Source organism: Haemaphysalis longicornis, unplaced genomic scaffold (assembly GCF_048455015.1).
Source record: "Haemaphysalis longicornis isolate Haplotype H1 unplaced genomic scaffold, Haemaphysalis longicornis Haplotype H1 scaffold_8, whole genome shotgun sequence".
NCBI lineage: Eukaryota > Metazoa > Arthropoda > Arachnida > Ixodida > Ixodidae > Haemaphysalis > Haemaphysalis longicornis.
The window spans coordinates 79,403,966-79,430,359 of NW_027526445.1; the positions used below are offsets into that span (position 1 = coordinate 79,403,966).

Sequence of the window (26,394 nt, forward strand, 5' to 3'; positions counted from 1 at the left end):
CGGTGCCCGGCCAGGCATACGCAGTGTAGGTGTGGACGCCGCACAACGGCACCCACACAACGGCGGAGGGAACAGACAACACCATAAGCTGCTTCGCATCTAAAACATTCATTCGCATAATTCTTGGTATAAAATTTGCAACTGTCATTTAGGCATAGCACAGATAACTTTCATTTTGCTAGTCTTTTGAAACATAACATGTAACGTACTTGTGGTAATTGTAATTTTACCAATCATAGCGGCTTTATTATGTATAAAAAGTTTCACTAAGTTCAAATAATTGCGCAAAAATTGTTTGTTTCCACGCCAATTGTCTGCAAACTGTATATCCGGGAAGATCTGAATACACTAATCACAAATGCTGCTTCAACAATCGCTTCTTTTCAGGTCGAAGTATATGGGACATCCTTAAACTGTGTGAACCAAACATGTGGTACTGTAACCCACCGGCTCAGCTTTGTCACACATACTACAACGCTGGTGATAATTGCGATCGACTCCAGCAGGGACTAATACGAAATGCGTTCAACAGTTGCGAATTATGCATGATGTGCTGCACTCCTTGTAAGTACGATTTCGAGACTACTACATGGCACGCCTAATAATACCAGAAGGTATATTGTCACAATTCATCACTTCCTCCAGAACTGGTTTGACTTTCCAATGCCATCTCGAAAACCTGGAAAAAATTGTGGAGAAAGCCTGTAGAGGAGGAGCATCACAAATTATTTCTGTTATGAAATTTCCTTCTTAGTATTGTTGAAGCTCTAATTGAGATTCTCTATTAAAACCTCAGAAAGAAATGCGGCATGATAGGGGCCATCTGAAAAGCGAAAACGATTTTGACAAAACATTTTATGTTCTGTTTTTGCAGAATGGCTCCATATGAAGCTTAAACATGTAAAAATACTTCAACTGATGCACCGGTGTATGAATGTGAACATATATACACACACACACATATATATATATATATATATATATATATATATATATATATATATATATATATATATATATATATATATATATATATATATATATATATATACATATGTGTATATATATATACATGCAGCACGTGGAAAAAAACTAAGCAATTTCGAACTTGTTTGTTTGCTCGTAAACCCACTGTATGTGGTCTAGGCGTGAATGAGTAGTTTGCACTATACGACGACAGGAACACCCTAGACGATGCTTCAAAACATGCCGAAACTAGCTGAGGTAACGGTTACATAGGAATGTTTAAAATTTATACTAGTGTTCTGCTGTACATTGTACACAAAGCTGAAGCCTACGAAGAAAAACTTAGCTGCATCAAGTGACACCGCATTCCAGCGTTTGTAACGTTCGACAGGGATCTGGCTTGTCACTGATGGTGGGCGCCCGATACATCTACAAACATTAAAATAAGTATTCCAAAGCCATAAACCCTGATGACCCACAAACCAGTGAAGACACAACCTGTCAGTGCACAACAATCCTCACGTCTGGCAGGATAAGGCGCCTTGACACCCTTTTTTACATCGAAAGATTTATAAGACATAGATGGCATACTTTGTTTCTACTCGCCAGAACAAAGACACCCACTAGGACACCCAAGAAGCACGCCTGTAACATAAAATGGGTCTTGCTCTTACACGTTATATCCGGAACCACGCGTTCTACGCCATGATGAGCCAAAAATCAAAGTCAAGCCACATTCAACACTGTTATTTTACACTCCCCAAAACTAGTCAACCACGTTCGCCTCCTACTAAACACTTCCTTCGTCATAATCCATGTCATAGGAGCAACCGGCCTGCTTCGTCTTCACTTTTTCGCGGCCATAGATCTCTGTCCCTACACTAGGTGTATCTGATTCGTCCTCAAACTTTTATTTATAGGGCACGCCAGCTCAGTAATTTACGTCATGAATTATGTTAGAATAGGTTTGTTTCATACAAACCCTTAGGGATGCCGTATCTCCAATCTCGTGGATTAGCAATCTGGATTTGCAATGTTTCAGGGACTTGTGTTACATCCTCTGCAATGTAACTTCGCGAGTACCATCATCCTTTCTACTTACAATTTCAATGACGGCGCCGTCAAACTCTCGGCCCATTCCCCAGCGTGTAGTCGTACATGCGTTTTGCAGAAATGCGACGCCGGCTAAAGTCCCCACACATCACTGGAAATTGTGATCCTTGTGGCCGTACGCAGACCCTCAATTATGGCAGTTGAGGTAGTGTGGAGGGCGTGTGGCAGGTGACAAGGGATTGCGGTAAGCACATTTTGTGTGTGTGCCCGTGCACGCAGGCGTGTGCATTTTTTTGTGTTACCCGCTGGCCAAAGCACAATTCATCTACTATCTCAACGAAAAATAGTTTTCTAATGGTTTTATGCCGGCCCCTAAGTACAAAATTACCATTGTATTGATAATTTTATAAGATCTATTCTAATTCTGGAATATAGTGGAAGGAACGGAAGCAGCTGCTACGAGAAACGGAGACATATTACCAACGGCGCATGCATGATAAATAGCTACCTTAAAATTCATTGCTGCGATCACATACGAGTACAATCACTGACAGCGGTGGTGGCGCTGGTACTTGTTGTCTGGAATCAGGTTGGGTTATCCTGGCTGGATATGCCGGCAATTGCTCCGTTTAAGCTCCTCCTAAATAGTTAATCGTAGTGTCCTTTCACCACAAGTTTAGCAGTTATGGGTCCTGAAGGAAGCTTAGGAAAAGGCGCGACACCTCTGTGCGCCTTATCCAATGTCCCCTCGGAAAGACAATTTGGTCCAGAGTGTTGTGTGGGGTGGCCGCTTTCGAATTGCAGAGAGCATTGAAGTGTGCACGACATTATGCTCTGGGCAACACATTACGTTGTGCTGTACATCCCCTTATCACGGCTCATGACGAGCACAGAGGCGAGCGCACGACGCCCACCTTGAATAGCCATGCTTTGGTCTTCGCTGAGACCGTCCGGATGCGGTATAGCATTGTTGATTTTGATCTAGTAAGTCCCTTTGAGACGCAATGCGTGTGATATGTATTTCTCAAGGACCGGAAATGTTCGATTGTTCGATAACTGTTCGCCTGAAGTCCTTCAAGTGATTGGTGGAAACATTAACGATCGGTGCAAATTGCACCACCATCCATGCCATTTGATCAGCGTCCTCGTTGCCCTTGACACCAACAAGGGATGGAATACATCGTAACAGAACATGAAAACCCTTGCTGCTAAGTTCTTGCACAAGCCGTAAGGAACACTGACAGTCCCTTTTCGTGGGGATCCCATGCTGCAAAAGTTGTAGTGCTGCTTTCGAGTTAGTCAGAATAACAACTTCCTGGGGCTTATACGACTTACGTTTACTCAAACCAGCCGCGATGGTAATGCACTCGGACTCGGTGTAGGACACCACAAGGTCCAGGCGTGCTGCCGAGGAAACCTGGGCATCAGGAATAGCCTGCGCTGCTGCAATAACTCCTCTGTGCGGATTGACTAAGCCATCCATAAAATTTGAAGGTGATTGGGGTAAGAGTTCTCTAAGTGTTCAAGAACCAAAACAATGGCTGCTTCGACTAGCCTGTTTCGCTTCATTCTCATGTGAGGGACACGTAGCTGAGACTGAAGGCCCTCGTAAGACCATGGTGGTATTGAGATTGGAAGTTTGCCCCGCCACTGGTGGCACAGTATTCTCATAGTGTTAAGACCAGTACGCGCATGAGAGGCCGCCCTTGTTCGAAGCCGCCTTATTATTGCTCTTCCAGCACTGGTTTCCCCTGGACGTAATACCTGCGTCAGTAACCCCTGTGACCCCATCAAGCGGAGTGCAGAAGACTGGCTCTCCCGTGTGACTTTCTCGTTTGCCACTCCCTTCGGAACTGCATTTGCTATCCTCAGCCCATTTCTATGCAACGCTTCGAGGCACTCGTACTGGGATTCGGAAGGGGAGATCAGAGGCAAGTGGTAAAGAAGGCGATTCACAATCAGAGCTGAGTGCAGCTTAATCAGCGACGCCAGTTGATTACCCCATTTAGCTCCAGCAATCTTCCTCAAAATGTTCAAATGGGGAAGCAGAGCCAAAACAGTCTTGTCGACAGCCCGTCGCCTATACAGTCGGCTGTCGAGAGTCGCCAAGGAACCGCACGTGAGTGGCTTGACACATAGACAGGCTGCCCAATGTTAAATTAACACGAGTGGACTGTCGCCTGCTCCCCTGGAAAAGAACAAAACAGGACTTCTCGGCCGAGAGCGCCAGTGCGAATAGAGTCATTCAATGCTTTACTGGTCACGAAACTGCTCCGTAACTGAATGGGAAAGCTTTATATGCTGCGTTTGGCCGCCGCGTGGTTGCGCCACCATCTCACTGAGGTCCCTCCTCGGGCGGCGTTGCGCTGGCTTGAACGGCGGAGACGCGGCGAGTTGTGTTTCTTTTGTGCTGAAAAAAAAATGTAACGTGCATCTCCCGCTGTTGTGATGCGAATGAAGTAGTGCAACGACGATGCCGAATACGTGGTGTGTACCGCGTTGTCGTTGCGGGTACAAGGCTGCAACAGAAAACGTTTTCTTGTTCTCTTTGCCGAGCGACTGGGAGCTGCGTGAGGAATGGAAGCGCGCCATTCTAAGGCAAGAAGCGGAAGTTTCAGCTTCGACTCTGAGTATGTGAGAGTGTGTGAGAACGAAAAAAGCAATTTACCGTTTTGAGATAATCCTGGACCTATAATTCTACAAGGCTTCCTGAAAGCCGGACTTTTGTCAGATCAGTCCGGTACGTAGTACAGGTGCCTCATTACCTGTTTGCAAACTTCTTTACTTAGGGCCCAGGCTCGCATGTAAAAACAGCTTTGGGATCCCTTCGTGCTTTTATTTTGATGTTTCCACAAACTGCCCCTTATGGTTCGTTTTGTTTGTTTTGTAACCGCGCGTCGCCGCTTCCGGTTTTCTTAGCCGGTGTTTCAATTCCGAAGCGCCCGTTTTCTCTTTTTGTCGTGCCGTCGGTCAATATTGTTTGTATGGAAAAAGTATGACCTTGTAACTAACTTGATTTTTTGTTTCTTCGACAATGTTCTCGATCCTATTTCTACGGATGTGAAATTATTAACGTTCCGAGAATAATGCATGCATAGTAAACACTGCGCAACTCACTTTATTGACGTTCATATGTGCACGTCACGCTGCGGACTGCTTCTTAGACGTTTGTGTTTCTTTTTAGTCTTTCGTAGAGCAGGAGGTCGCTTTAATAAACTTCGTTCTGAAACACTTTGCGTCGTTCTTGGCTACGTGGCAATATTCTGCTTCCTCTCTGTGGTGCACCATATAGCGTAACAAAATATTTTTTTGTACGCGGGACCAAGCCCTTTTGTCTTCCTTGGTAATACTGAAAATTTTTGTTGCGTGTGATAAAAATGAGTTTTATTCTTCTTTTCGCGCTTCCTTTTTTGCAATGATTGCAAAGCGTGGTAGCGGAAAGATGCATGGTGCAACATGTATCGCTTCGTGTTCTGATCCTTTTCAGCGTTTGTAAATGTTCTGGAGTATGTCGCAACTCCTTCAAATGAACATTTTTTGGGGTTATCCGTTTCAGCGTTGTGTTCATTCCAGAGCAATCAATGGATTGATTATTAGCGTCGTCTGAGTGACGCGTACTTGGTTCCTTTATATATTTTATTGTATTATGGATAGGCCTGCAGCTGTCCGGGGCTACAGAGCTACCGTATATATGGTAGTTACAATTTTTGCTATGGGAAAAGAAGCACTAAGCATTTAAAAATCCATAAACACGACAGCGCAGCGCTTGTGCTGGAGGACGCAGAAGCAGTTTCCGTTCGCGACCGAAGTTTAGGGTAATTTATTTGGAAAAACAAAACCCCATTGAAGGCAGGTGATATACACAATGACTGGACGATTCATCGCTAACTACTACGAAAAAAATACGGTTAATCAGCGCACAGACACCAAAAGCCGCGAGCGTTTGCATGCCGCCAATAGCTGACAAACATGCCGCGCGCGCGGCGGCTGGATGCCCTTCGTGCGGCGGTGGCGGCAGTAGTGGCGCCCGCGGTTCCTATAAAAAATGACCGCCGAAGTTTCGTAACCAGTAAAGTATTGAAGGACTGTGGTCCAACGGAGGACAAAACTTTCTGCTTGGTGTGAACAATCCGTTCAGCCATGTTGATATTCAGGCAACCGAATGGACACACGGTCAGCGTACACGGATACTTAAGCTCGTTGTGCGAGACTAACCTGGTGGCTATATCGTCATAAAAACCTACCATACTGTATGACGGGGTTTCGACAACGCTTGAGCGCCAGGATAGTGTTCTGGACTTCATCAGCCATGTCGAACATAACCTAGTGCATGAACGTTCAACTATGGCTCTCCATTTCGACGTTTCATAGGCTTATGACTGTGTCCTGAGACAAGCAATAGTAGATTGACTACATGCAATGGAGGTGTTAGGAATCTTTCTTCGCAACGTTCACGGCTTTCTAACAGACCGGTACATGCAAGTACGGTTGTGGAGAGTGTTTAGCGAAAAAAAAAACCGTTTAAAGGTGGTTCTCCTCAATAGTTTTTTGTCCCCTATTCTTAATCTGGCTACGGCTGGGCTACCTGCAGCACTAAAAGAAGTTCGACAACGAAAAATCACTGACGGGTACGCAAAGCCTACATTTAGTTTAAGTTTCGCTTAATTTCCGCAGGATAAAAATGTGAACGAATATCTTCAAGTGAGGGTATAATTAACGAATATGTAGCGATATATTGTATGCTGTAGCGATATTCTGTTGGAGTGGTATGTCTTCATTGTGTATGCCATTTTCAAATAAAATAGTCTCGAACTGGTGTTTTACTCTGCTAATTCAAGGAGGTGACTTGCGGGTAGGCAGGCCTAGATTCACGGATTTATCCGGGGTAAGATGAAATGCTGTATGCAGTATGCTGATTTGAACAAAAACGCAAAACCAAGATAATATAGCCGTTGATGGATAAGGGGCCTTTCTATAGTAGTTTTTTGTGCAACAAGCGCCTCATTGCCTAACATAATCATTTAAACCAGCATTAATTGGCTCGTTCAGAGAACCAAAAAGGAAACAGCTCAGAAACAGTCCTTGGCTGCACCGGGTGACAATGTCATTAGAGCGCCTGGGGATCGCTGGTGAACAAACCGGGAAAACAAACAAATGGGAAATGGGATCTGTACTCAGTCTCATGCAAGTACGTAAACTGCTGCAGGAGAAGGAACAACGCCCACATTCGGTATAAGATTGCAGTGGTAAATAATATGAATGATGTTATGACAGACATTAATTTCTAGGAAATAAAATACTCTTGCAACTTTCCCGCGTCAAAGCCAAAAAGGGTATACAAGAGGAAAACTACAATTGGGTTCCCATTGCATAAAATACATTTTGGCATTCACGGGTTATGACGAAGTGGAACAACTGGTATCCGCTACAGCCCAGTGCATGTTGCTCTCCGCTAGCTTTTCTGGGCGCCCGGCATATATACAGTATTCGACTTGCGCCTGTGCATTGGCTGCTTATGCAAGTTGATCATAAACGAGGACTGTTTCATCTTAAGTGCTTGGCCTAATATAGTTTACATTAAACGTGCATTACCAATCTATGAACAAAATATCCTTGTTTGAAGCATACTCCAATTTTTTTATAGTTGGTTTCAATTACAATTTTATTTTTTGCCCATTTTGAAAAAATAATATCTCAACTCAGCTAAGCGGGTCGCAAGCCCCGATACATGTAGAAAACCGATGCAGTTTGTCGAAAAGTAAAGTTGCCGAAATGGGAAAAAATAGTTGAGGTAAAAAGAACAAACACAATTATACTTCTCCCACATGCCTTTTTTTGCCAACGCATATAATGAATGTTTAGTTTTGACCTGAATAAACAGAGCAAATCATGTTATTATGAACCTTCATGGGCCACTTTACTGCAAAACATTCATATCACTATCCCCGCACGAACACGTTTGTAGACGTCTGGGCCACGGACAAATACCATCGCCCATAAACCTTTTTTTCTGTGAATAATTGGCGTTTACTTTCTAGTTATTCGTACTACATCAATGGTGCGAAGCGGTTAAGGCACTCAAACGTATGCTGTATTTTTACGTCAAATACTTCTCTGCTGACTTCTTGTAAAAATGCACGAACACTTGACGTGCGCCAGATATTTTATTTTTTTTATAACGCCCATTATATTTCAAATAGCATGGCACCTTTTAGAGCACAAAACGTTTACTGAATTCTAGTAGTTTCAATTCTAGGTCCGTGTGCCAGAGTAAATCTCACTCACTTCCAATAATATTCGATGCAAGCTCACTCATACCGTCACTGTCATTCCAGGTTCCAAATTTTCGACAGGCCAAAGCACTCTTGCTCATCACTTTGAGTCATGGCGAGGCAATTGCAAGACCTAGAAGATAGGACGAAATCAGAGATTGCGCAGACGCGAATTAAGCAAACGAGCTCGTCGGAATCCCAAACGACCAAAAAAGGCAAAGCCAGGACAAGAACGATCTAGAAACACCGTTCGACTCCTCTACCAGACGCACCGTTCCGCCAAGATATTGAGAGCTGGCCGCCATACTTGACAACTATTTGTAGACTGAATCACGAAATACCATTGAAAGGACTACGCAGATTTCAATTGTCCGCTTTCCCTTCATGGTCCCGCATTATCCTCTAGGCTGCTTGATACTGGAAACACCACTTAAGAGAAAAGAGGACAGCCTTTTTTGATAGCTTCTGGAGGATACAGAGCACAGAATTAGACAATGATTAGGATTGCAGAGTAATTGTTCAACCACAAATTTTAGCGGCCGCAGTAAGATATACGACGAGCCGGTACGACCTGAAAGGACTTAGCTACTTTAAGTATTACGGGCAGGAGAAGACTTTATCGGTCAAACGCAAGACTGTACATCGAATCCAGAAAATTTCGTTTCTTCTTGCTGCTGCGCCACCACAGAAGGAAATATTATTGTACAGCGATGATAAGGTCAAGCTGCTAAGGTAAGACAGCGCAAAAGATCCGGCGGGAGGCTTCTCCACTGCAAGCTGGCTGTTCCAGACCGGCGGCAAGTGCCTTTAGAACAAGAAAGAATGACCGAGTTATCACTGGTTCGGTTAGATTTGCGGACTGCTAAACACAAGAGAAGCATAGCTGACCTTGCGATTTCGAGGAAAACGTAACACGTTGCTTTCAGTTCGTGTTTACTTGTTACAAGGTGCGATAGCGCCGCTACTGCGCTGCCAAGATAGCCAGCGGCGTCGCTAGCCTATATACAAGAAAAGGTACCCACTTTCGTGCGAACTACTCACACAAATCTCTTAACTTCAAGGGGGAATTGATTTCATTGTGAATGAGAGCGATACTTTGCTGAATCAGTGCGTCAGATGTGTACCACTATACTAGCATCCGAGGCTTCCACTCGCGCTGTGCGACGACATGCAGGCATGGCTGCGTGACGTTGTTATAAACGAACGTGCTATATGACCAAGGAAAACGTTTATTTTAAATGCAGAGCATTTCTTTAACTCACGATGCCACCCGGCGTTGTCGGCGTGCCTTGGCGTCCGCAACAGCCGTTCTAGGTGCACCCTCTCCCCCACCCCTCCTCTCCCGCATCACGCTACTCTCCTCGCTCTCAACAACAGTTCCGCACCCCTCCACCTACACTATATAAAAAAATAATACTTACCGGCGCCGGGTTTCGATCCCACGACCCTGCGGGCGGAACGCAAGGTACATGGTGCTCTACCCACTGCGCGACAAAGCCGACACAAAATGGAAGGCTAGGAACGCGCCCTATATCCATGACTCATTCAAACTACGTCGAGAAGCTGCTGATACAACGCATTCACTACCCGTGGGCGGAACGCGAGGTACATGGTGCTCTTCCCACTGCGCCACAAAACCGACACAGAATGAAAGGCTACGAACGCGCGTTATATCCTTGTCTCATTCAAACTACATCGAGGAGCTGCTGATGCAACGCCTTCACTACCACCAACTCCCCAAACACTAAACGTTAACGCAATACACCCACCCCCTATGCGACGCATTTACTCGAGTCTCCCTCGCGGGGAGATGGGCCCTTTTTTATCAGGGGCCAGGTGGAAAAGCTGTCGGCTCACGGATACTTAGCGTTGACGCAAAGACATTGGACCGAATAACGCACGGTGCGATCGTCGCACGCACGGGAGATTGCTAACTTTTCTGCTGGGTAGGCCGCTGTCATCAACAGTTCATCATCGAGATTCCCGTTTAAATAAATCTGTCATCCCCGCTTTAGGCACCGATGGGCGCCGCCTAATTGCGCCTTTCGTCATCTCTAACGCGTTTTTAGAGTAATTATTCACGTTTGCTGTTAAACTGGTTCTGGCCCCTCCGTGCTTCCGATGGGGTGATGACTTTCAGGTTGTTTTTTCGAGGACTGTATTAAAACGAAAGGGTTAGTTGACACCAGAAAAGTCAATTGCTCATTGTGTTGTTTGCACGTGAAAAATTTATAAAGCAAAAACAGAACACCATAAGCCGAATTTATTCTGTAAAGTACGCGCGCATAGGTACACAGTTCAAGCGAAACAAAAATATTGCGCTGCACATACACCAGTCAATTTTTTTAATTATGCTGCTGCAATTTATTACCAGAAAAAAGCAACGACCTCTATTATTATGATGTTCGCCATCTGAGAGGATTCATGGCGCACATTCGAAAACGAGATTGTACACAAAAAATGCGCTCTGTAAGCATTTGCGTTTTCGCACATGCTCCTGCTTTCTAAATTGAGGGAGGGTTACCAATCACCGCTTGAAACCTGGGAATCGAGCCAATTGGCTTCACAAGCCACTGCTTTATAAGCAATACAATTTTCTTTAGTTTTTTCCGCTTTGCAAAGCTTCCTTTCGGGTGAAAGTAACATTTTATCTTCAGCAATACGACGTTCTCTATCGTCATGTTGGTACCTTTTTCAGAATCGCAACAGGGGCGAAAAAATCATCAATACACTCCTCCGCCCCATAGATAGAAGCTGACGTAAGCAGCAACAAGGCTAATACTAAACAGAATAGCGGATAGGTCGTACAAATGGTCGAGGAAAATAGAGTCGCAATGAGACATTTCCTATGAAGTAAATTTCACACAACTTTGTAAGAAATCACGCCGGGTTTTTAAACTCCGAAATAACGCACTACAATTTGTGTGAAATATTTGTTTTAGTATACGCAGCATTACGTATACCCCACCCTTAGCGTTGATGTTTAAAAAATAAACTAAGGTTTCATTGTAGAAAAATGCTCCCCGCGTATCATTGTTGTTGCTGTACTACGAAACTCGGGTCAAACCCAAAAGCACTGACGGTACTCATCAGTATCTGCGTTTTTTGTAAGTGTACTGTGCAGGTCAAATTTCTTTTACAATTAACGTGCACGAACACTTTAAAGAAAACAAACATTGTTACCAGAATGTAACCTAGTGCATAGGGTTCTAAAACAGGGTAGTAGCGGATAATAATTTGTTTCGCATTGAGTGTTATTTATTCTGGCTTCTCAAGAAACCCCGCGAAATAAAAAAAAAGCCACGAGATAGTGCATCTGGCCCCAGCAATAATAGGAGCAATTACCTGAGCTGATTGAAAGCAACCAGTTTGAACTTCCACGTCACTTACCCGAATAGACAGCGCGGCACCTTGATAATGGCATCGTCTACTAGAGTCAGCAGAAGCCATTGTTTTGCGGGGCGCGTTTGGCGCATAAGGTGCGAACGTGCTCGCGATTTCTTCTGTATTTTCTTAAAGACCATAGTATTTCATGAGCTACTTAAACCCAGAAATTTGGTCTGTCTTTATGTTATCTGTCGGCCTGCCTGTGACTCGATTCAGCCACCCAGCCAAAGTAAAGTTTCTATTGCGCAATAGTTTTATATACTCATAGCCAAATGTAAACGTCTAAGCCCGGTTTATTTGTTCATACTTGTCAACTTTGTTAAAAAAAACATCCCGTAATGCAAATGTAAGAATGGAAACGAGTGCACAAGATATATTTACAGCGTTTCTTTATTATAAATTTATGGATCGTAGGTTTTTTGATAGCAAATGATACTCTACATCTACTGAAAAAAACCGCCGCCTCCTGGCGGCTAATGAAAAATCACGCGGCAACAGCAATGAAAGGTTCCACTAGCTAGGTTCCACGTTCTGCTTCGAACGCACGTAGAGCACGGCCACGTGGTTCTATAAACCTTGTAGTCGGCCGCCTCCATTCACGCACGTCTCCGCCGTACTGCAGCGCTGGCATCGAGGAAATAGGCCTGCAGCAGTGGAACGCAGTAAATTCAAATCGCCTTGCGAAAAACTTTAGTGTTTTTACCTTGGGATGAGCGCGACGGTACTGGAACAGCATGAGAGGTGAGCGGGAAAGCAAAGGGGGCATTTCCTTGGCAAATGTCTACAAAGACTATCGTCTTTTGACGACATTTGCAACAAAAGGAGCAGATACGCGGCCTTTTTTTGGTTCTTTTATTATGAATAAATGAGAGTGAGCCTACTCAAATCCTATTTTTGATTATGCGGTGGGAGCGCCGTAAAAGTGGTACTTTTAAATTTCGTTGGGATTCTTTATCTATCACAATAAGGGATCACGGGATACGAAGTACGTTGCTGAAAATACTGATGTTAGATTGGTTACCTAATCTTGGTTACCTCAATCTTGGTAACTATCTGGTACTACAGATTTTAAATTTGTTACCCCATCTTGGTTACCTCGATTGCGTCATCGGCACTTTCATCACTGAGAGAGTACTTCTTGAGTTGGATAAACATTTGCAAATATCCAAACAATTCGCAATTGCAAAAAATAAATTACTGTATGGTTTTCCACTGTACCGGAAAAACTGTGCTCCCGGCTTCCTTCCAGTAACTCTATTGCTCCTTGTTTTTAAACCTTGGTTCACGATCGTTGGATGCCCTCTAAAGAATTTTTGAGACATAGGTGGTACAAGGAAAAACTGCTCAGCACGCATACCCATCGCCTGTTAGAGCAGGCGGGCAGTAGTGCCTATATTGGTAATTTGAGAATATCTATGGTATGTCAGAAGCAAAACGAATAGATTAAACAACCAAAAACTTTATTTCAGGGGGTGTTGCGAAAGCTTTTTTCCATCTCTTCCACTGAAATCAGAAAATAATAATTTGCCAATATTCATGCTGCAAATTTCCAACATGAAATGGTTTTTAATATTTGAGCATTTGTATCAGGTTTCCCTCAACAATGGTTTTATTGCTCCAGAATATGCCCCCTAATTGTTTGATTGTAGGGTTTTACGCGCCGACGCAAAGCAGGCGATAAGGTGCGCTTTAATTACTAATAACTCAAGAATTGCAGATGTCACAAGTAGTGAAACTGCAGAAAACAACCCGAGTGTGCCCTGTGCGCTTTACTAATGAAACAAGTCTTAGTTCTCAGGAAGAGAGAGCCTAAAACATTTGCAAATAGGCTCACCAGAAATTCTTATGTTACGAATGACATGATCGGAATTCTATATTGTTTATCACAAGGTTTTGAAGCATCTTGTTTTTTTTTCAGATCTTGAAAAGCAGAAGAGCTGGTGCAATCTGACTGTGCGTAAAGTGAAATCATAGAACAAATCATCAGGTTGCACAAACCGATATTTGAAAATTGTGTTGCAACGAACTAAAGAACTATGGGACGCCAAAATAACCTTAATACAGAAACAGCCAACTCGGAAGTAGACTCTCTTGATCTGTATTATTTATGGTGCTGCACTGCTCAAACTAATACATCACACGTCTATTGTTGAAAATTTATCTATTGGCTGTTATACAGGCAATACAACTTTATTGTAGAAAAATGCAACTTTGATATTGGCAATACAAATTATTTTGAGTTGAACCGCAACAGAAACTCAGGAACATGAGAAAAAAGTGAGACGTAATAAAATCGCTTTTATACTTGGCATTGAGTTCTTTCGGAAAGCATCCTTCGTTTTACCGAAGGAATCAAAGCTTGAAAGGTATACAGTATTCAACAAAATTGGATTTCTCCTGCTATATATTGTCACGAAACGTGGTGGACTATCCTTATTTCGCTCCGGCCCACAACTAACGAACATGAAGCAGCAGCTGTGTGGGGGCGCAGCCACAGCGGGCTGATTTATTGCTTCACGCACATAGTCCTTACCTATATGAAAATACATTGTTTCAGGGCGACATTGTTGGTGTCATCAGCACAAGCAATTTTTTTTAACCTCCTTGCATCAGCAGCCACTTTACACTTGGTGTAGTGTACGGGTTAATACCCATCCTGGACTCCAGCATCGCAACAAATTGGCATGGACGCAGACGTCATGAATAACGAAGCCGTGGCGGGGCGGGACGAGACCAGAGCACGCTAATGTTCTCGTTTCGTGTCCACAGCGCGAGGCCGAAATCAAGATCAGCCTAGAATAACCATACCCAGACAAGCCGAATATGACAATTTCCCCGCCCTGCCGTCTGACGTAGATCCAAGACCTTCGGCGACTGGTCACGACTTAAGGCATGATTGTTGCGGCGCCAGTTACCACCAAAGTCGTCATCGTCATCGGCGAAATATTCGTCACTGCATGTTCTCTCGAAGCCCTAATCTGAATCAAACGTCAGTTTGCTTCAGCCTGAACGGGGATAGTAGTCGCGAGCAGGAATTGGATGTCACTGGACGTGGTCGACAATCCCCATCGCGCTATGACCCCCATCCAAGGACGATGATAAGGAAGAAGCTGTGTTGGGGGCAGCCACCCTGGGCTTAGTTACGGCTACGTTTAAATAGTTGTTTGCATTACCCAGATGCAATGATTCATCGCTTCGTGGTTCAGGTCATTTCCCACCATGCTGGAATATAAATAAAAATTCCGAGCTGTATACGAACTAATGTAAGTAGATACCCCTACGTAACTTGTGTACTTAAAGGGTACTCAAACATCAGCGTGGGACATATGTGCCGAGAGCGGCAGTTGTGCATGTCGTAATTGAATGAGAGAAGGGCATGGTTAAGAGCCTCAATAAACGTAAGACGTTCCATTTTACTGTGCTGCCATATCATGAATATATCATCTATATACCTTGTGTAGTACAGTGGCTTCACATTTTGTGCGGCGAGGAAGTTTGACTCTGGATATCCCATTAAGATATTCGCGTAGTTGGCCTCATTTTGGTTAGCATTGGCGTTCCGCTGACTTGCCCTTAATTGACACCATGAAACTCAGAATTGTAACGCTCAAGGATAAGGGGAAGGAAAGTTTCGAGGGTGAGACAATCGATAGGTTTGTCACCCTCCGACCCCACATACGCACATGATACAGCGGTGATTCCATCCGCATGAGGAATGTTAGTGTATAGCGACACGACATTCAGGGTAACAAGTAAACAGTTGTTAGGAATTTCAGTCTTCATGATATCTGAGAGAACATCATTTGTATCCCAATGAAGTATAGAAAGCTGGGGGAAATGTCGCGAATGAGAGTGTCGACATAGCGAGAGCAGTTCTCAGTGACAGTACCAATGCCAGAAACAATGGGGCGACCTCGGTTGTTATTTATATGAATCCTAGCGTGAAGGTAGAATCTACCAGATACTGGGATTAAGGGGATGAGACAGCAAGCAGTTGTTTCAGTTATTTCCTGATTTTGAAAAAGCTCAGTGAGTTTATTTATGACAATTAGCTTACAGTCATTAGAAAGATCACAAGGGAGTTCTTTGAAGAAGTTAGATTCTAAAAGTTGTCTGTAAGCCTCATTGACATAGTCAGCTTTGCCGAGGATCACAATGGCGCCTTCGTTATTGGTCGGTTTGGTTACAATTTCGGGGCAGTCTGCGAGTTCTTTCAGTGCTTTTTTTTATTGTGATGTTACGGCGGAAAGGGATTTGCTTTTGATATGCTGCTCGTACACCGCGATGAACGTCTTTAATGTACATGTCTAGGCATGCATCGCGCTGCGTGGGAGGGGTCCAGTGCCAATCGCTAGGTACAGTTCGGGCTTCGTCGGTTGGAGGACTATCAGGGAATTACTTTCCTAGTCTCACATTTCTACCGAAGTTTTAAAAGTCCTTAAAAAGTTCAAATTCGTCGAAACCACCAGCACCTGTGCAAAGGTTCTGACCTTTTAACATGGCGCTAGTTGACCTGGTGAGAGGATAATACTAGACAGGTTCATTACATTTTCAGTGAGATTTTTGCTTGCGTTGATAGCCTAGGGAGAGTTGACAGAAGGGAAGATAGAAATTTAAGTTTGCATTGGTAGACTGATTAGTATCAGCGCCAATGTGAGCTGGTGAATGGTCAGTATTTGGCGCGTTAATCGAGATAAACTGGCGATTTTTATGTGCATTTTCACATAATGGACAGCAATTAGTAGTGGGGCTAAAGTTCGTCTTACGGGGTGTAGTCATTGCTAGAACTATTATCTCTGGAAAATTTACAGACTTTTGTTTTGGATATGACGGATGAGATTTTGGATTCGTCGCTGCGTAGAAGGCCTGATTCTCTTTCGCTTAGCTCCTTACTAAGAATTCCTTCCTGCCGGAGGGAATGGAATATATTCTCGTAGTCTGCGTAGTTGCAAGGATGCATTGTCTAGTACCTGTTTGCAAATTCACTCTTTGCTTTCCGAGGTTTTGCTTGACTTCCGGCCCTCATTCTGTCGTAATTCCCAGATCCCCTCATTTGCCATTTCTGATTCGCCACATGCATAGTTAGGAGCTCTTTTTTGGCAGTCTTGGTGGCAAAGGTAGCTTAAGAGGGTTCAACGCTGGTAGATCATTCTCCACATGTCGTAGACACTCGAGTCATTGCCCGGGGGTGAAAAAGAAGGTCTTCTTCATACCGGGTAGACTGAGTGGCGTTTGCTACCACCCCAAGTGCAGGAAACAAAAAATACCTTAACATAAATACCCGAGAAAGTGGTGGAGAAATAGCCCCGCCGATAGCGTACTGGTCATCGCACCAGACCGGTACTCTGGAGGTCATAGGTTCGGATCCCACCCGGCAGGCATTTTTCACCACTTTCTCACTCAAGAATTTCTTCATCTGTTTCTGTGACCTAGCATATTCCCCTTTTGGTTTCTGAGGTTTCGCTTGACTGCCAACCCTTATTCTCTCTTAGTTCACAGAGCGCCTCATTTCTAATTTCTGATTCACCACATGTATAGTTAAGGCCTCTTTTCTGGCAGTCTTGCTGCCAAAAGTAGCTTAAGAATCTACGACGCAGGTCGACCACTCTAGACATGTAGACACTCGAGTCACGGCCCGGGGATTAAAAAGAAGGCCCCTTTCACCCCGAGTATTCCTAGTGGCGCTGGTTATCACCCCCAAGTTCAGGAAACAAAAAAAAATGCCTTAACAGAAATACCCGAGAAAGTGGTGGTGAAAAAGCCCCACCATTAGCGTAGAGGTCATCGCAGCAGACCGTTAATCTGGAGGTCGTGCGTTCGGATCCCACCGGCGGGCATTTTTTCACCACTTTCTTTCTCACTCAAAAAATTCTTGATCTGTTTTTATGGCCTACCACATTCTCCTTTTGCTTTACAAAGTTTTATTTGACGCCAACCCATATTCTCTCCTAATTCACAGAGCCCCTCATTTACTATTTCTGATCCGTTACATGCAAAGTTAGGGCCTCTTTTCAGGAAGTCTTGCTGCCAAAGTTAGCTTAAGAGGGCTCAGCGCTTGTCGACCACTCTAGACATGTCGTAGATTCTCGAGTCATGGCCGGGGGGTCAAAAAGAAGGTCCCCTTTACCCCGAGTAGTCTGAGTGGCGCTGCCTACCACTCCCAAGTGCAGGAAACAAAAAAATACCTCAACATAAATATCCGAAAAAGTGGTTGAGAAATAGCCCCGCATTTAGCGTAGTGGTAATCGTATCAGACCGGTACTCTGGAGGATATCAGTTCGGATCCCACCCGGGGGGCTTTTTTTCACCACTTTCTTTCTTGGTCAAGATATTCTTCATGTGTTTCTATACCTACCACATTCCCCTTTTGCTTTCCGAGGTTTGGCTTGACTGCCAACTCTTATTCTCTTTTAATTCACAGAGCCCCTCATTTCACATTTCTGATTCGCCACTTGCATAGTTGGGACCTCTTTTCTGGCAGTCTTGCTGCCAAAGGTAGCTTAAGAAGGTTCAACGCTGGTCGACCACTCTCGACATGACGTAGACACTCGAGTCACTGCCCGCGGGGGTTAAAAAGAAGGTCCCGTTCACCCGAAATAGTCCGAGTGGCACTGTCGACCACCCACAAGTGCAGGAAACAAAAATTCCTTAACATAAATACCCTAGAAAGCGGTGGGGAAAGATCCCCGCCGGTAGCGTAGTGGTCGTCGCACCAGTCCAGTATTCTGGAGGTCGTGGGTTGAAATCCCAGCCTGCGGGCATTTTTTTCACTACTTTCTTTCTGACTCAAAAAATTCTTCATCTGTTTCTATGACCTACCACATTCTCCTTTTGATTTCCTCAGTTTTGCATGACTGCCAACTCTTATTCTATCTTAATTCACAGAGCCCCTCATTTCCCATTTCTGATTCGCTACATGCTTAGTTAGGGCCTCTTTTCAGGCGATCTTGCTGCCAAAGGTATCCCAAAGGGGTACTGAGAAAAAATTTTGAAGGCGAGATAACTTCGGCGATAGATTGGCCAGAACGCAAATACATCATCTGTAAAATATCAGAGGTGAATACAGCCTAGAACATATTTAAAATCAATTTAAAGGTGTGCGAAATGCCACCGAGCAGCCAGCAGAGGACCACGCGCAATCGACATCCCGTGGATATTGTGTAAATAAACAACATCTAAACACGTCACAAGTTCATGTTTGCCGCTTCTGCACTGCCGTGGTTTTTCGCAGACTCGCCCGGCTCGCTGCTCCAATCGGAGGGCCGGAGGGCGGAGCTTCTTCTCTCGAGAACGAACGACCCGACGTTCGCGGCGGAGGCGCCGTGATTTTGTCAGCTCATCGTGCAGCTGGGCGCGACCAAAGTTCTACAGCGATTCGTGGCACTCTGTTTCTGTTACTTTTTATTTCCATTGGATACGCAAACTCGTCGGAGACATGAAAAGCCCACTGGGTGACCCGCACGGTCGCTGTGCAGGCATTGGCCACGGCCGCGAAGTGGCCCAGGCCGGCGCAGGTAGCTCAAGTATTAGCTTGTTACCGTTGCACGAAATTGTCCCCAAGTCAGAACGATGGCAGCTTATATGAGAAAGCAGTTAATGATGCGATGGCTAGTTGCATTACAAATTGTCATCTGCGCTGCTTACGAGAGCGGCATAAGAATATCGCCGCAGTGCTAAGCCGAACACATCTGTAGGCGGACGTGTAGGCAGACCGGCCGACTTCTCCTAGCGCGCGTCTTGCCACACACTGTCTCGAGCGTCGCGCGTCGTTCTTTAGCCATGGTAGCATTTGCACTCGCAGCGCCTGCGTCACGTCCACGGTTAATTTTTAATTAGCGCCTCATCAGATCAGTATGTGGAGGCATATGCAGAAACTGCCGGAAATTGGAATTGGACAGTGCTACGGCCGCTCTGCTGTGTGATATATCTCCGATTGTCACGTGGTCAGCTTTGTTCACAAAAAATCCATCGTTTCGCAGCACCCCCTGAAACCGACACTCCGACTGGCCGCATTGAAAATGCCTCTAATTAAACACCCGTCACACGCTGAATCAAATGAGGTTTTTACAGGTTCAAAGTTGGTCAATAGCTACTTATCCCACCATAAAAAAAAAGCAAGAAGCAATGTTTGTGTGTCAGTGCCCCTTTAAAAGGGTTCAACACTGGTCGACCACTTTCGGCTTGTCGTAGACACTCGAGTCATAGCCCGGGGGTCAAAAAGAAGTTCCCCTTCACCACGGGGAGTCCGGGTGGCGCTGGCTACCACCCCGAAGTGCAGGAAACAAAAAAAATACCTTAACATAATACTTGAGAAAGTGGTGGGGAAAAATCCCCGCAGTTAGCGTAGTGGTCATCGCACCAGACCGGCACTCTGAAGGTCATGGGTTGGGATTCCGCCAGGGGTGCTTTTTTTCACCACTTTCTTTCCAGCTCAAAAAATTCTTCATCGGTTTCTACGACCTACCACATTCCCCTTTTGCTTTCCTAGGTTTTGCTTGACGGCCAACCCTTCTTGTCTCTTAATTCACAGAGCCCCTGATTTCCCATTTCTGATCAACCACGAGCATAGTTAGGGCCTCTTTTCTGGCAGTCTTGCTGTCAAAGGTAGCTTAAGAGATTTTAACTCTGGTCGACCACTCTCGACATGTCGTAGACACTCTAGTCAAAGCAATGGGGACAAAAAGATGGTCCCCTTCACCGCGGGTACACCGAGTGGCGCTAGCTACCACCCCCAAGTGCAGGAAACAAAACAATACATTAACATAATACCGCAGAAAGTGGGGTGAGGAGAAGAATAGCCGCGCCGGTAGCATACTGGTCATTGCACCAGACCGGTATTCTGTATGTCGTGGGTTTGGATCCCACCCGGCCGGTATTTTTTCACCACTCTCTTTCTCGCTTAAAAAATTTTAATCTATGCATATATGATTTTGAAATTAATTACATATATGTGTGCATATATACATGCACAAATATATATATATGTATGTATATATATATGTATATAGGAGTTGGCAGTCAAGAAAAACCTCGGTAGGCAAAGGGGAGGATGTGGTAGGTCATTGAAACAGATATATAATTTTGAAAATACGAAAGAAAGTTGAGACAAAATGTGGTTCGTGGGTACAGATCCCACCTGGCGGGCATTTTTAGACACCTGTTCCCTAAAACAAGAACTTAACTCAGTCAAACACACTGTGGAACAACTTACCGCAAAAAATGATGACCTAGAAAACTGATCCCGGAGAAATAATGTAATTTTTTATGGCATTTCGAAAGCACCCGAGGAAACAATTGCGTCACTGCTTTGAAAGGTGTCACAGGCTACTAGAGAAGAACTTCAAATGAATGCCCCCGAATCGAAAGATGCTATCGCTTAGGGAAAGGTAGCTAAGACCGTCCTTGTTCTACTATCATTAAACTCCTCGATTTCAACGACAAAGTTGCGATTATGAAAAGTGCCAAGAACATCGAGGACCAAAATTTTCGCGTTACTGAGGATTTTACAGCTCGAGTACGCATAATATGTAAACAATTGTGGGAAGCAACAAAATTCACTTAGAGACGCTGGCACGAACGTCCGCATTATCTACAATCCCGTTTTCATTGACAATGTTCGTCACGACTGGGACAATGCTTCTAACTGTCTCATTAGGTCCAACAGCCACACAAAAGGGATTACATTACACTCCCTCCTCCAGGTCCCCGATGACTACCACAACAGAAGAACGCTAACTTACACCTCGTGAACATCAATGCTAAAAGTATAATAAACAAGTTTCCTGATTACTTATCAATAATTTCAGCACATGGAGCGCACGTTGTGGGCGTCACTGAGACCATGTTGCATGAGAGAATTCATGATAGTGAAATCACTCTCATTTGGTTTACCGTACTTCGCTCGGACAGGAATAGTGGGCGAGGAGAAGTTTCGTGCAATTCAAGGGCCAATCGGTATAGAGTCAGTGTGGTGCAAATTTTACTTTGAGCACCTCACTATCATAATAGGCGTTTTTTAAATGCAGAGCATTTCAGTAACTCACGATGTCACCCGCGTTGTCCCGTCGTAGTCCGCACCGTCGTTGTCCGAACCCCTCCCCCTACACTATATAAAAGAAAATACTATCCGGCGCCTGGTTTCGATCCATCGACCCTGCGGGCGGAACGCATGTACATGGTGCTCTACCCACTGCGCCAGAAAGCCGACACAGAATGGGACGCTACGAACGCGCCTTATATCGTTGACTCATTCAAATTACTGCTGACGAGCGCTCTCTCGTCAGCAGTTGCCACAAGTGCAACAACATTAACGTAACGCAAACTACTTACGTCGTGCGCCCCCGGAAATGCTCTGCATTTGATCTAGCCCCTCGCGAGGGGGATGTTTCACTACATCGCCATGCGAACAGTTTGCCACGCTTTAGTTCCCGATCTTTCTTTGCTGGGGTGCCGACGAGCGGCGCCACCTCCTCGCCCTTCGCTGCGGGCGGATCCGCGGCGGGGGCGAGAGATGGCGCTGGCGTCTTCGCGGCCGCGTCTGCGGCCTCAGCGGGCACCGGCGCCGGCGCGGGGTCATCGCCCTTCTTTAAAAGTTTATTTCGCATGCCACGCAGGAACAATTTCTTTTTTTTCGTGTAAAAACTGTTGATAATGCTTTTACCGACCTCCGGGATCGTCAGCGGATTCTTTGATCAGTTTGACAATTTTCATTAGTGAGCATACCTACAGTAGCGGAAATCTAATCAATATGGGTACTTTAATGCGCCTGGAATACAATCGTCGACCCTGTCTTTAAGCAATACGCCCTCGCTAGCACACACAGAACTGCTGAAATTGTGTTTGTTTCTTGGCCTAACCTAACGTGTTCGACAATTTACAAGAGTCTGCAGTTCTCGATTTTGTCTTTGTTAGTCCAACATTCTTAGACAGCACGTTTTACTGCTTTGTCACTAAGCGAATTTTCGATCATAAAGCCGTTTTCGTCTCACTCTGATGTCGTGTGCCAACATCGAATAGTGTGTATTCAACTCATCATGACTTTAGCCGCGCAGATGACGCCAGTATCCTGACAGTTCTAGAGGATTCATTTGAAAATTTCGAACAGCTTAGCGAATCCAGCGACGTTAACGTTTTGGTCTCTTTCTTTGAAAATCTTGTGAATTCTTGTATAACCCCCTTTACTGCGATAAAAACACAGAAAAGAACGTCGGGTTGTCATGGGTGACAAGGGAGTTGTTACAACTGACACGTCGCGTAAAAGGGTTACATCGTTCGACTAGACGCCAGATCTCCCCGTCACTAAATGAGTTCAATAAACTTAAAGAGGAACTAAGAGCCAAAACTAAAGCCGATAATAATTTCTATTACCAAGTGACAATGAAATCCGTGATGGTACAAATCCAAGAAAATTTTGGATCTCCATTTTGCCTAGTTCAACGGAACCAAATGCGATGGAAATTCATGGAGCTTCCACAAGCGACCCTGTCACAATAGCCAATGCATTTAATTCCTATTTTAAATCTGTTTTCACCATCAATAATTTGCACACACCTACCTTTTCCCTGACCAACCCTCCACCCTCAATTGGTGACGTATGTTTATCATAAAAAAGCATTCTAAATTTGATATTTAACTTAGACACCTAAAAAAGCCCTGGCCCAGATAATATTCCCGGCAACTTTTTTTGAAGCGACCCTGTCACAATAGCCAATGCATTTAATTCCTATTTTAAATCTGTTTTCACCATCAATAATTTGCAACACCTACCTTTTCCCTGACCAACCCTCCACCCTCAATGGGTGACGTATGTTTATCATAAAAAAGCATTCTAAATTTGATATTTAACTTAGACACCTAAAAAAGCCCTGGCCCAGATAATATTCCCGGCAACCTTTCTAGTACGATATGCTTCATGTACAAGCCGCTATCTTATGGTAATATACAAAAAATAACTAGCAACAACAACAGTTCCATTATCATGGAAACTTGCTAAAGTGCTCCCCTTTTATCAAGCCGGATGCACACCCTCGCCGTCTAATTACAGGCATATTTCCGTGACATCTCACTCATGCAAAATATTAGACAACGTGCGAAGATACTCTTCCAGCAGCTGTGGCGCCAGTGTATCCAGTGGGACGACCCTTTGCCGAGTGCCATTGCTGACGCTTCGGACGTGTGGATCCAAGAACTACGACACCTCCCTGAAATCCAGGTGCCGCGGTTTTACGGAGCCGTCATCTCAGGACAACAAACATCGGTATCATTACATCTATTCGCAGATGCCAGCCCAGCCACCTACGGAGCCGTGGCTTACATCACAGTCACTAACGACGAAGGTACCATGTCAACCATCGTGATGAGCAAATCACGTGTTGCCCCAGTGAAGGAGTTGACCCTGGCACGACTGGAACTGATGGCGTGTCTTCTCGCAGCCAGGTTGTGCCGCTACATCCTTAACACTCTGGACGAGCGACCGGCAACGGCCTACCTGTGGACAGACTCCACCATTGCCTTACATTGAATTTTCGGGAACGCGGACCGCTGACAGCAGTTTGTGCGCAACCGAGTCGTCGAGATCCAAAGACTGACCGGTGATCTTTCATGGAGGCACTGCCCTGGAAAGGACAACCCAGCGGATCTCCTGACTCGCGGGCTGCCGGTGGCCCACTTGACAACGGCAAAACTGTGGTGGGCAGGGCCGTCCTGGATATGCCTAGGGAAGAGCGAGTGGCCTCATGATGTTCTCGACTCGAGAGGCCACGATGTTCTCCAGTGGCCTCTCATGGTGTTCAGTGACTCAGAGCTTGAGCAGAAAAAGCAAGCGAATGTATTACCGACGACGTCATAAACACCGACTACAGATGCCATTATTGACGCGCAGAACTACAGTTCGTTAACGAGGATACTGAGAATCACTGCATGGGTGCTTCGTTTTGCTGGCAAAGCCAAGAGAGAAAATAACGAACCTGGACCACTGACAGCACAAGACTTGGACCGGGCTGAACAGTACTGGGTCCTTCAAGAACAAAGAAAAGGCTTCCAAGAGAAATTGATTCTCTCCAAAACCAAAGAAAAATGCCTACAGACTCACCCTTAAAGAACGTCTCACTTATGATAAATGACAATGGTCTTCTCAGAGTCGATGGAAGACTACAACGAAGTCAACTCGACTACAACGCAAAGCACCCTATTATACGGCCTAAAAAGAGCTGCCTCGCAAAACAGATGGTCGTCCAGTGCCACCATGGAGTTCTTCACGGAGGCATCCGTGATACATTGGCGCAGCTTAGAGAAAGGTACTGGGTGGTTGGAGCGAGGCCACTCGTTAAGAAGACACTGAGGGATGCATAACATACCAGCGCTTTAGCTCACGGCCGGCCACTCAGGTTACCGCGCCGCTTCCAGCCGATCGCATCTCCGAGGCAGCCCCCTTCGAGGTTAGGGTGTTGATTTCGCAGGGCCACTGCTGGTCAAGGGTGCCACTGCGACAAAGTTCTACATTGCGCTGTTCACCTGCGGTGTCACGCGAGCAGTACATCTTGAGTTGGTCAGCGATATGTCAGCGGTCTGCTTTCTTCTCACCTTCAGACGATTCATTGCCCGCCGCGGTGTACCAGGTACCGTTTATAGTGACAACGCCCTCACCTTCAAGAAAACCAGCAAAGACCTACCCATGCTATGGAGGGTCATACGAAACGAGATGACGTGAGAAGCTTTATCGCAAACACCCGTGTTGGATGGAAATTCATCGTGGAGCGTGCACCGTGGTGGGGTAGATTCTACGAGCGCCTGGTTGGCCTGACTAAACCAGCCCTAAAGAAGACGTTGGGTACTAGTTACCTCACCTTCGAGCAATTCACGACAACGCTCAGTGAAGTGGAAGCCATGCTCAATTCCCGCCCATTGACCCACGTCTACACCGAACCATCTGAGCCTGATGCCCTCTGCCCGGCTTTCTTCTTGACCGGAAAACGGCTAACATCTTTACCAGGACTACAGCTTAAGGAGATCGCCGAAGTTTTTTGCGGCAACCTACCACAAATGCTGACCATTCGAGGCAAACTGCTAAGCGACTTTTGGAAGAGGTGGTCATCAGAATACCTGAACGAACTGCAAGGATCTAAAATTCACCGAGGAACACCGAGGGACCTGAAGAGTGGGGACTTGGTGCTGCTGAAAGAGTCCCTGCAGCCAAGACAACATTGGAAAATGGGACGGGTTGAGCACACCTTCCCTGGCCGCGACGGAAAAGTGCGATCCTGTACGGTGCGGGTATCCGGGGGATCGACAGTCAGGCGCCCCATCCAAGTGCTCTACCCTCTCGCTGAAAACGTGGCCCGTCGCCTAAACACAACGTCTCGCGCACAGCTCCCAAAATCGGGCCTCATGACCCAGACAGAGAGGGAGAGCCCGCCGCCCGGCGGCGATTGGACTCTGAGCCCTAGCCGAGAGCGAGGCAAGTGTAGGACGGACGGGCAGTGCCAAAAAGGAACACGAGGGACGAAGACGTGAATTTGTATGGGCAGCATTTAGTCCAAATAAAGCAGTTGTTTTATTTGCTTACTGGAAGTTCCGATGCTTGTCATTCAAGTCAAGGACACACATTGGGGACGTGATTCAAAAGTATTGCGCGGGCACCACGCTTCAGAACCTACAGCTTCATCGCACGAAGTTCACTCGTTTGCTGAATTCAGCGGATGCTCCTTCCCTGAATAAT

At 45.4% G+C, this 26,394-nt stretch overlaps 2 long non-coding RNA genes across 2 annotated transcripts in view; one reads left to right on the forward strand and one right to left on the reverse strand.

Annotated features, from left to right (window-relative positions):
* Positions 1-13,983, forward strand: part of LOC144148736 (uncharacterized) — a 42,679-nt gene extending 28,696 nt beyond the window's left edge. The window contains exons 3-4 of the long non-coding RNA XR_013318043.1: positions 388-564; positions 13,597-13,983. This is a non-coding gene — a long non-coding RNA (uncharacterized LOC144148736). The remainder of the gene's footprint in view (positions 1-387; positions 565-13,596) is intronic.
* The window catches only part of LOC144148737 (uncharacterized), a 58,799-nt gene continuing 44,470 nt past the window's right edge, over positions 12,066-26,394 (reverse strand). Inside the window, exon 3 of the long non-coding RNA XR_013318044.1 lies at positions 12,066-12,322. This is a non-coding gene — a long non-coding RNA (uncharacterized LOC144148737). The remainder of the gene's footprint in view (positions 12,323-26,394) is intronic.